The sequence below is a fragment of the Nicotiana tabacum genome, chromosome 21 (genome assembly GCF_000715075.1).
Source record: "Nicotiana tabacum cultivar K326 chromosome 21, ASM71507v2, whole genome shotgun sequence".
Taxonomy (NCBI): Eukaryota; Viridiplantae; Streptophyta; class Magnoliopsida; order Solanales; family Solanaceae; genus Nicotiana; species Nicotiana tabacum.
In genome coordinates, this window is record NC_134100.1 from 41,181,663 (window position 1) to 41,193,705 (window position 12,043).

Genomic DNA, 12,043 nt, shown 5'->3' on the forward strand with positions numbered 1-12,043 from the left:
ATAAAATGAAATAAAAGTATTTGAAACATGTATTATAGGTGCAAATAATAATTTTAGATAATTAAGTCATCACAAATTAATTTGAAGGAGTAATTAATAAGTATTCAAGTAATTTAAATGCAAGAAAATCGATTCTAAAGTTCTAAAAAATATGGCAAATTATAGAAAATTCTTGTATAGATTTTCGTAAACTAAATAATGATGTAAAAATAATGTTTTGAAAGTATATATATTATTTGTAAAAAATATGAGGGCAAAATTGGGTATCAACAACCATGTCAATATTTGGTGATTTTTCCTCCTTTTGTTTTTGATTTTTTTTTTATAAAAGGGACTAATCCCGAGGAAGGGTTCCTCCTTTTTTGGATTTTGAATTTTGGCCTAACAATTTTTTTTTACTTTTTGACTTAATCATTTTTTTTGTGATTTTTGAAAAATGAGACTGAACCTGAAGGTTGCCTACGTATTTTGTGGAAATGAGAATTAAGTCAAACGTAGTTCAGGAAGGGTGGAAAGAACATATTTTTAGATTTTTATTTTATTTCTTTTATCAAATTTTTGAATTAAATAAATTTTGTGATTTTTGATGGAGAGAATTAAATATAAAACGGGCTTTGTAGTTATCGTACCGAGGCTATATCAAAGCATTGAAAGTTAGTACGGGGCTGGGTACCATTCCGTTTAGGAGAGCTAACAGGAAAGTAAAATAATGGGCTATATACCGTTCCGTGTAGGAGCATTGTTAGTACGGGACTGGGTACCGTCCCGTTTAGGAGCGCTGACATGGAAATAAAATTACAGGCTATATACCGTTACGTATAGGAGCATTGTTAGTATGGGGCTGGGTACCGTTCCGTTTAGGACTGCTGACAGAAAAGTAAAATGATGGATTGTATACCGTTCCGTATAGGAGCATTGTATAGGAAAGTAAAATCTCCGCACGATGGGAGCATTTTTTGATGTTTTGAAAAATGAGATCGAACCCGAGAAGGGTCCTCGATTGATGATTTTTTGAAGAAATGGGATCGAATCTAGAAAAGGTCCTTGATTGATGATTTTCTGATTTGTTTTTGAAAAATATGATCGAACCCGGGAAGGGTTCTTGACTGATGATATTTTTTAATTTTTTTGAAGAAATGATATTGAACCCGGGAAGGGTCCTTGATTGATTGTTTTTTGATTTTTTTGAAAAATGTGACCGAACCCGCATAGTTTGGGAGATTGGAGATAAAAGGGAGATATTTTGAATTTGTTTTTGAAGTTCCTCAAGGAAAGAGGATGGTATTTTGGATTTTAATGTCTCACAGAGAGACTTCTGGAGACGAAATTGTGTAGGTCTTTATATATATATATATATATATATATATATATATATATATATATATATATATATATATATATATATATATGTTTAATTTTTAATTTTTTGGAGATGATCCTTTCGTCATATCTTCCGATTATATATATATATATATATATATATATATATATATATATATATATATATATATATATATATATATATATATATATATATATATATATATATGTTTAATTTTTAATTTTTTGGAGATGATCCTTTCGTAAGGATCTCCGGTCAACCATGACCCAAGTGCCCAGGCTTGACCGATTCGTCCAGTAAAGAATGAGAAAAACTGGACCCATGACAGGTTGCCTACGTATCTTGACACGAGATCAAGAATCAGGCACGCGTAGTCCGTGAAGATTAAGGACAGAGGAAGATGTTTCGGATTTTTAAATTTCCTCAAGGAGGAATTATGCAGGAATATGTTTTTGGATTTTGATTTTCCTTTGATGTCTACAGAAAGACTTCGAAGCACCAGGGGAAGACATATACATTTTATTTTATTTTTCAGAGATGACCCTTTCACAAGGATCTTCAGTCAACAGTGACCCAAGTGGCCAGACTTGATCAGCTTGTCCAATTAAGGGTGAGGAAAATCGGACCCATGACGGGTTGCCTACGTATCTTGACACAAGGTCAAGAATCAGGTACGCGTAGTTCGTGAAGGTTGGAGAGTATGAGATGTATGAGTTTCAACACTTATTTTACTCTCCTATTTCAAGGCGTTGCAACTAACTATATTAATTGCGTCAAAGATATGTATGAAATGCAAGGGTATAGACAAAATCAGAGTGATACCTCATTGTACCCATGATTGGGTGTTGTGTCTCTGTAGTTGAAGAATGTCTCCCTCCAGAAGATCTGTCACAGCTGCTCCTTTGAATAGTTTCTTCAATGCCCCTCACTGTTTGCGAGACAGTTGTTGTGGTTGTCTTCCAATTGACTGGAGGGATGTTTTGTTGTGACCTTCCAGTTGTCCACAGGAACCTTTTGGTGATCGTCCCCGCCTATTAGCCGGGGCGATAATCTGATCAAGATATAAAAATATTGTGAGAGTAGTGCCGTCATAAATAATGGAATCAAGAATTGTAACTAACACTCCCCTTATTGTTCTGTTGATGTTCTACAGTGTCTGATGTCAGATGCTATTTCCCGTGCAGTCCCAGGATGATGCTCCTTTCGGCCATCCACATGAACCATTTGATGATCATCCCTAGTTGACAACCGGGAACGATGTTATGATCTGAATATAGAAAGGTGGTGAGAGCAGTGAAATCATAAAAATTGATGTAGTTCATTGTAAAACTACTACTCCCCTGATTATATGACTAATGCTCCACCAAGTCTGAGACCAGATGTTATCTCCCGTGAAGTGTCCGAGATGATGTACCTACAAAACTCAAAGGAGAAAATGCTAGAGTCCCTCTCAGGTGAATTTATAACATTAAAAGGGTGTAGAGTTAAGTCGTGTGGCCAGTGATGTAGTTGATGGTGGATGAAAACTTGATGTTGACATTCCGTGACATTTCCAGAGATGGTGTTGTCCTTCTTACGTACCAAGAAAAATTCTTAGTTCAAGGGAAGGGAATTGATTCATGTTGCCTTGACACTTTGCTTGTCTTTCTTCGTTTGTCCAAGTCGTGCGAGCATGACACTTCTCGAAGGTTGACTAACAACTTGCCCCTGCAACAAAAGTGGGTTGACTTGTATCGAATCCCTGAATTTGGAAAGTGGTACTGAACACCACGGCTCTATAGCCAGGTGTTCGAAGAAAGGATTTACATCCCATATGTTGGGATTTAAGTCAAGTGAGGGTTAGAGTAAGGTTGATGTGATATTTTGATGTTTGGATTTTTGGGTGAAATTTGGTTGACGCTCTCGGAGATATCTGGGTTGAGAGCATCATTACACTATTCCAAAAGAACTGCCCCAGTTTCCAATATTGATGAAATTCATTTGAAATAGTGGGGAGACCGAATCCTTATGTAGGGTTGCCTACGAATCCTGGCAGGGCAGGAATCAGGTCAAAACATAGTTCGGGCCAACTACTGAAATTATGTGATTTGTATGATTGTCATGGATGAGTTATTATTCCTTGAGAAGGAATGTGATTATGAATGAGAATTCTTGGGTGGATGGGTGGAGACTAGTAACCTTTAAATAAGAGATAGACGATAGCATAGCGTATGGATCTGTCTCAAACGACGAAGTCAGCGAAAATATGAGATGTATGATTGAGAAGAATACATCAAATTAGTGGAAAATGGAAGAAGCTAGATTGACGTATCTTTGAAAAAGATGGTATAGTCCAAATAATGGTAGGATTATGGGAATGGTCATGAAGACCGGAATGGACATGTGTATTTGAAAAGTCAAGGTTCAACACAAGTCAACCAGAATTTAGTCAGACAAAGCGAACCCGATAGTGGATAACAAATATAATATACATGCAATAGATAAAGAATATATAAAAATAGCAGACAAATAATATATAACAAATATACAAAGAATTTGTAGCAAGTAAATTATGCAAGGATTAATTCAGCTAAAGCAAGCTGCAAGATTGTGTGTACAGTGACCTAGGAATTCTAAGAGTAGATTTACCTAGATTCGGACATGAATTAAGGACAACTGCAAGATGGTACGTAGTTAACCTCGTATGCCAATCTCTGAAACTAGAGAGTTTTGAAAGAAAATTTGTAGGGGTGAAAAAACAACCCTCGCGTGACTTGTGTGTGATTGTGTACGACCAAGTGTCGACAGAAAAATGATGACAATTCAATAAAGCAGCACGAAAGCATGTGACGACGAATATACGACATGGGCATCTGTGAAAGCATAAATAACATGAGCATGACAAAGAATATACGGCCTGAAGTATGTAACAGAGAATACACGACTTGAAGCACGCAACAGAGACTATGCGGCTTGAAGCACACGATAGAGAATATACAACTCGAGGCAAATGACAACGAATATACCGCTTGAAACGCATGACAAGCAATAGACTAATTGAGGCATGCGACAAAGCATATGCAACTTGAAGCAAAGAATATACAGCTTGAAATAAAGAGTATACAACATGAAACAAAGAATATACGAGTTGAAACATGTGACAGAATAAATAGAAGTTGGAGTATTGGAGAACCTGTAATCCCTCAAATAATTGATCGAATCCGCTGTGGTTGGAACCTGAAGTATCCCCAGCAGAGTTGCCATGTTGTTGCACCCTATTTTGCACAAGACAAAATAAACTACAACTTATAGTATTCGACAAGGTTAATTAAAGTTTAGAATCGCCACCTAGTATTTAAGGTATATTAGGATACCTATACTACACTATGTAATGTACATTTGATTATGGTCTACGAAACCGTTGAGATTCTGAATAACGGTTCAAGTTATCTCGAGGGAAAGGTGTCAGACATCCCTCAAGATCCACAAAATATGATTCCTGCGGACTCAATCAAATAAGGGAGGAAAGATTCAAAAGAATGATTAACTACGTCACAAAGGATTTCTATCAAAGAATAGTCAATACAATTGTTACGTAGTGGAAAAAATATACAAAGCAATATTATTTCATTTATGGCAAAATATATACAACAAGATATGCAAAGCAAAGTAATAAACAAAAATTTTTGGGATTTGATTGAAAGAATTGGGTTCAGAATAGAGTATAAAGAAACTTTGACTTGCAATTAAAGCCAAACAATTTAACTATACAAGATTAGTTTTAATTGAACTCGTGTAATAAAAGGATAAAGAATTATCTTTGAATAAAACAACTATCAATTAGCTTAAAGAAATGATAAACTAAAGTAGGGAAAGTTGTCGTAAATAGGGGAGTATAAAAGGAAAATTATCCACATAAATCTTACATATAACAATGGAGTAATTAAATTAAATATAAGTAATGTATGTCAACAAGTGAAATGTTCTACAAGAGTTTGAATAAACTTGAAAAGGTTAATTTATGGTTATAGTCAAATGGTTGCTACAAGCCTACAATGAGTTGTATTAAATATATAAGAAAAATCTGTTAAAAAAATGAATAAATAATAGAGAAAATTATCTTCAAAAATGAGTAAGTATTTTGTAATTCACTAAAATGCTTGACTAGAAGTTAAAGAGTATAAAGGTTTGTCAAGATGTCGAATTATAAAGGAATATTAATTTTTATGGCAAAAGAAAATTAAGACCATATAAGAAAGACATTAAAGTTTGTTTTAAAGGATTGAATAAACAAGTAAATACTAATAAAATGCATATATATACAATCAAACAAATATACAAAGAGGCTAAGGATATTATAAACCCTGTATAAGAAAATCATAAAAGCTTATGAAGAATGTTGGCAATTATCAAGTTGGACCTAATATGTATGCAACAACTGAATTAATCCTAACATGGTAGACCCAATTATGATTTTCACAAGTCATAGCTACTTTAAGTAATATAATCAAAATAATTTACAAAGAATTTAGTTTAAAAGAAAGATCATGCTACTGTAGTTATAAAAGGTAAGGTTATCTATTTTGAAAAGGAAATGATATGCCTTTCATTTATTCATGTAGGCATCTAATTCACATAAGTATTTGCATAACAATCCTAATTAATCGACTAATATATATTTTGACATTCTAAATTCGTATATACAACCTTGCAAGAAATACGTAACGCACAATATTATAGGCTAACCAGATTATTAACTAAATGCAATCCACCCTAAGTATTTAGCAAGTAGGTAAATATCCAACCAGGCAAGCAAACACAACTTCTGTCTATAATTTTATTTTACTTTATGTTTTGGGTACATCCGAGAACGGGAAGTACGAAGCGGGGATTTTGACGGGGTTCGTCTTCGTCTCCGAGCGTCATCTTTCCAAAGCGTTTCAAATAAAATACCTCGCAAGATAAGAGAAATAAGATTGTTAGCGAAATAATGTAACGAAAAAGACGAACCAATAAAATGACATGTTTTTGAAATGGTTTTTAAAAAAATATTTTTTGGAAAATTACTTTTGAAAATGATTTGAAATTGTTTTTATTTTCGAAAGAGTATTTTTAAAAAAATGTTTTTGGGAAATTGTTTGAAAATATTTTTGGGAAATTATTTTTAAGAAATAATTTTGAAAAATAGTTTAAAAGATAATATAGGAAAATACTCTTTTGAAAATGATTTAAAAAATATTTTTGGAGGCTCGGATAATGTATGTCATATAGCAATAAGACATTAGAATGCGAACGCCGACTTGGTAGCAACTCTGGTGGCCAATCGTGTTGCCTCCTGAAGTACAGACATTCACATTCTCGTCATTTATTTTTCCTTTGGTTTTCGACATCGCCTAATAAAATATATTTGTTCCATTTGCGAGGGACGGTGTAGTATCTTGTCCTTTATCAGTCAAAACATCATCACAAGGCCTCAAAATTTTTAAATCTTTTCACAAGCCTAATTGCTCAAACCAGCCAAATCCTACACAAAGAAGGATTAGAAGAGGTAGTGGTACTTCTTGCCAAGATCATACACAAAAGGCGTTAACATCTCAGAATCGGCATTTTGCAAACTAAGTAACCCCAACTTGTGAAATAAGCTCATCACAAATCAAGTGGTAGACGGGCAACAGCAGCAGGATTTAAATGGAGTAATAAACTCCAACATGTCAAAATACATGAAATGACATGCCCAAATTGGCATAGGCAGTGTAACATTCCCTTAAACGCCACAAACAAACGAGTAAGTGATCTCAACGTACAAACGGCCTAATAATCCAAACCTTCCAGATTTTAACAAAATAACAAGAAAACAGTCAAAACAACACTAAAATGTCACAAAACTTCAGGAAAACAATTGGCGATTTCACCAGGCGAGTAACAGTAAACTTACGATATGCGTTCCACTTCTCGGGGAATGGCATGAGTTTGGAGGGAACCAAGTCTTCAGTCTTCACTCAAACGAAACGCCCCTGCCAGCCCTGGTCCTCATCGATGCTCGAGAATGGGACTTTGCTGGCCCGGCATGTGAGCTTTATTAGTCACCCTCGGAAGATTCGGGGACTATATAGGCGGAGTAAGTAATCGATGGTGAATTGACGGGATTCGGTCTTGTTCACAAAAAATGAAGGAGGATCACGATCCTCCACAGCGACAGATAGATTTGACAGAGTCATACTTCGTACCTCTTACAGAAATTCAAGATAACCGGATCCACCGGGCCCAAGGTGAAGGGATAAGTGTAAACACTTAGATACCCCCCCACGTGGGTAGTGATGGTGTCTGCAGGCCCGGGGACTACTGCATCCCCACCGTCCAATTACAGTCCTCTCGGACCACGAGGAGGACGTCTTCGGTAATGGAGCATATATATATTGATACTCCTTCACCCTGGCCCTGCACCGACGAGAGCTTCTCAACCTTAAAGTCATCGGCAATCGAACAACCCTCGGGAACGAACATTTTTAATGGAGGCTCGGCAGCCGGTTCATCAGTAGCTGTGCCAGGAGCAGACCTCTCGAGGACGACCACATCGGGAGTGATCTCCTCGATTTCAGCGGTCGGCTGCGAAGAAGAAGAAGCGGCATGTTGGGGAACAAATTCGAAAGTTTTAGCCATTATTATCTAGAAAAAGCTTGAAAAATATGAAGAAAGGTTGAAAGATGAAAATTCAGGTGCGTTGATTTGGATAAAAATTAGGTAAAAGCTTGCAACTTACTGAGTAGTCTTGAGAAACAGAGATAAAAATATTAGAGTGTGAAGAAGGGTAGTGGTATCGTGAAAACCTGAAGGTAGAAGCTTGGCCAAAAGGTAAAAAATGAACAAAGGAGGAAAGTATTTATAGAGGTTTCATGCTGTTTCGCATTCAGGGATGACCCGCCGATGGCTGATGCATGTTTGAAATCATGACGATATGACTGACGGGACGTTTTAGATTCTTTGTCATTTCTGTCATGGCGTATTGAAGAAGAGATCGAAGTGCATATATCGTTTCTCATCGTTTCCGTAAACTTTCTCTCCGAGAAATGAGGGGAATATCTGTATACGGGTAAACCGAGCCCGTTGGACACCTCGGTTCTCGATGGGGTAAATGGAGCAGAGACATGATCATAAAAAACTGGAATCTGAGCCACATTCCCCAGATCCGATTCGAACCCCAAAACTTCGGAGAGCATTACCAGATAATCGAGCACGACTAGCAAAGGGTCGTGATACCCACACCCAGCCGAATGTCACGGCGTGAATCTCGGCACGTATCGGCACAAAATCTGTAATTAGCAAAACGGAAGATTTTTATCTTTTATGGAATTGTACTTAGGGTAAAACTCCCCTACTATATAAAGGGGAGTCTGACTATTTATTAGACACATTGTAATACGCATATCAATGTAATATATTATTATTTTCTCTATTATTCAAAGTTCTTACTTTTGTTCATCAGTTCTTCATTGTTGTGAGTCCGGGATCGAAGGCAGGCATTAAATTAAAATGTTGCTGAGTCCGAGATCACTCTCCTTAATTGTTTGACAATTTAATACATCCTTATCTATTTAATCTAACGCTTTTTATTATTTGTATTAAATTAATTCGCATATCCTTAAAATCATATATAAATTCAATTGTTATCCTTTTTAGAGTAAACATCAACGGTGTAATATCTGTACAAAAGAAGCGACATTAGTAACGAAAATAAAAGCAAAGAGAGTAAGGGTCGCCAGAGTTCATGGAGGTCGCCGAAAAAGTCAACGTTGCCGAAAATTTGAATCTGGCCAGATCTGACTCCTCAATCTAAGTCCTTTAAAAAAATGAGAAAGGGATGAGTGGGGTAAGTAAGGAAACAATAGCGTCAGTATCTTGCCAAGCCATCGTCGGTGGTCAAATATGGCGGGTGGCAGAGACAAAAGGACCGAAGCAGCAACTGCTATGATAGGGGATAGAGAGACATCGCCGATGGCATTGTGAGAGATGAGAGGGAGCAGACATGGTCTCTCAAAAATGGGAGATTGAGGAAGCCCCAAAAATGGGGTGTGCGACTATGAGTTCTCTCAATGGAGAGTGAGAGATTATTTAGGGTTTGGGTTATAAAAAATCTGATGTTGTCGTGTTGTGGTATGTGTAGTATTATTTTATGATAGTGTGTATTTAAAAATACGTGGACTACATTTAGCTAAATATAAAAGACAATATAAAAGAATAAGATGTGGTAAAAAATAAGGGAAGGTCATGTCACATCAATCACATCAAGTCACATCATGATGTCATGTCGCGTCGATGTCCTGTCGCGTCAATGTCTTGTCACACCAGATGTTGACGGAATATTGAATTTAACCAGACCTGATCCGTATTTTGAAATCAATTCTACTGGCTTCCATATAATTAATATACTGTATTATAAATTAGAAAAATAATTATTTAATTGGAAAATCATGTAGTATTTATTTGAAAACGTAACTACTACAATTGTGTCGTAGTAATTATTATATTTATTTTTATTTTTATTTTTTGAAAAAATAATAAATTGATAGAATATCCTGATATTTGAAAAATAGGATAATAACTAAATGAATACATGATTACTGAACTACTAAGATACCGAACTAAATTGGTACTGAACTGAATGACTACTGAACTGACTGAATACTGAGCTGACTGAATACTGAAAGACATGGAGATTAAAATATAAGGTTTAAATGAAAAGGTTAGTTATCTTCAATATTTCTCCAAAACAACTACCAGCGAACAGAGCGTAACACAAGCCTCACAAGGCATCATAATACGCGTAACATGAAACAAATACTGAACTAATGTGGATATATGAATACTGAACTAGCACTAATATCTGAGTACTGAACTGACATCAATATCCGAGCACATAGCTGGCATGAATATCTAAGTATTGGACTGGCATGAGTATTTGAGTACTGAACTGATATGTGCATATGAGTACTGAACTAACATGAGTATCTAAGTACTAAACTGACGTGAACATCTGAATACTGAAAACTTGAATGTTATAATATGACACGTGAAAAATTGGGTGTACATCCGCCAATTATGGTGTCAAATCTACCTCATAAGCTACTTGCCTGATCTTTCATAGGATCATATACGGCCCGATGTATCTAGGTCTGAGCTTTCTTTTCTTCCCAAATCGTATAACACTTTTCATAGGCGAAACTTTCAGAAACACCCAATCATCAACTTAAAACTCTAGGTCTCTATGCCACACATCCGAATAGGACTTTTTGCAACTCTGAGCCGTATTCAAATACTCTTGGTTCAGCTTGACATTCTCTATAGCCTGATAGACCAAATCTGGTCCCAACAACTCTGTTTCGCCAACTTCAAACCAACTAATTGGCGATCTACACCTTCGCATATACAGAGCTTCGTACGGTTCTATTTTGATACTAGAATGGTATATGTTATTATAAGCAAACTCAATGAGAGGTATGTGATCACCCCAATTAACTTTTAAATCGAGGACATATCCTCAAGTGTCTGAATAGTGCACTCTGCCTGGCCATTTATCTGAGAATGAAAAATTGTGTTGCGGTTTACTCTTGCGCCTAATCCTTTCTGAAAAGATTTCCAAAAGTTCACTATGAACTGAACACCACGATCTGAGATGATGGACAAAGGAGTCCCAAGAAATCTGACATTTTCCAGGATATAAAACGTGGCATAATCCTCTGCTTAATCTGTAGTCTTTACTGTCAAAAAGTTCGTTGACTGGGTAAGTCGATCTACAATCACCCAATCAAATCATGCTTTCAAAATGAGTGAGATAATCTTGTTATAAAATCAATATTTACCATCTCCACTCAAAAATATATGTAGTCTGTGATAAAAAAACTGGGCTTTCTGCTGTTCGAATTTCACTTGTTGATAATTCGGACACTTGGCCACAAGGTCTGCTACGTTCTTTTTTATGTTGTTCCGCCAATAAATCTTCTTGAGCATGATACATTTTTGGGGAACCTGGGTGAATAAAATACCTAGAATTATGGGCTTCTAACATGATCCTCCCTTTTTAAGTCCATCTATGTGTGGAACACACAATCCATCTTGGTACCTCAAAGTACCATCACCCCCCTCCCCTGTTCGAAAGTCGTCGTCTTATGTTTGTAAATATCCTCTTTCAGCTGCAACAAGTAGGGATCATCAAACTATTTCTCCTTCACTTCGGCTATTAAGTAGGAACAAGTCATGTTCTAGACAACAACACCACCATCTTCAGATTTCAAAAGTCGAACTCCTAGCTTGGTTAAGAGGTGAACTTCTTTCACCGCAATTCTATTGTCTGCCTCAATCATGAGCTATACATTCAATACTTAATTATCTTTTTAAGTTACTTCCTAAAAATACTTATAGTATTGTTGTGAGCTAAGTCTTTGACTAGTACTCCGAAGATTAGAGTTTCATGCAATGGCACTACACTCGTGACACATAACTGGCATGATTTTATAGTTTTTCCGTGATCTATTTATCAACAATAACTTGTCTCGATGATCATTCTACTCACTTCATGTTTCTTACACACGCTAGGCACATTCCTTGGGGTAATTATATCATTCTTCCCTCATTACTGAACTGATTTTTTTATATCCCATGCTAACTATTTGGGTTTCAAATCTCCAACTGGACTTACTGGCAATTTGCACATCTCCCCCTTATATA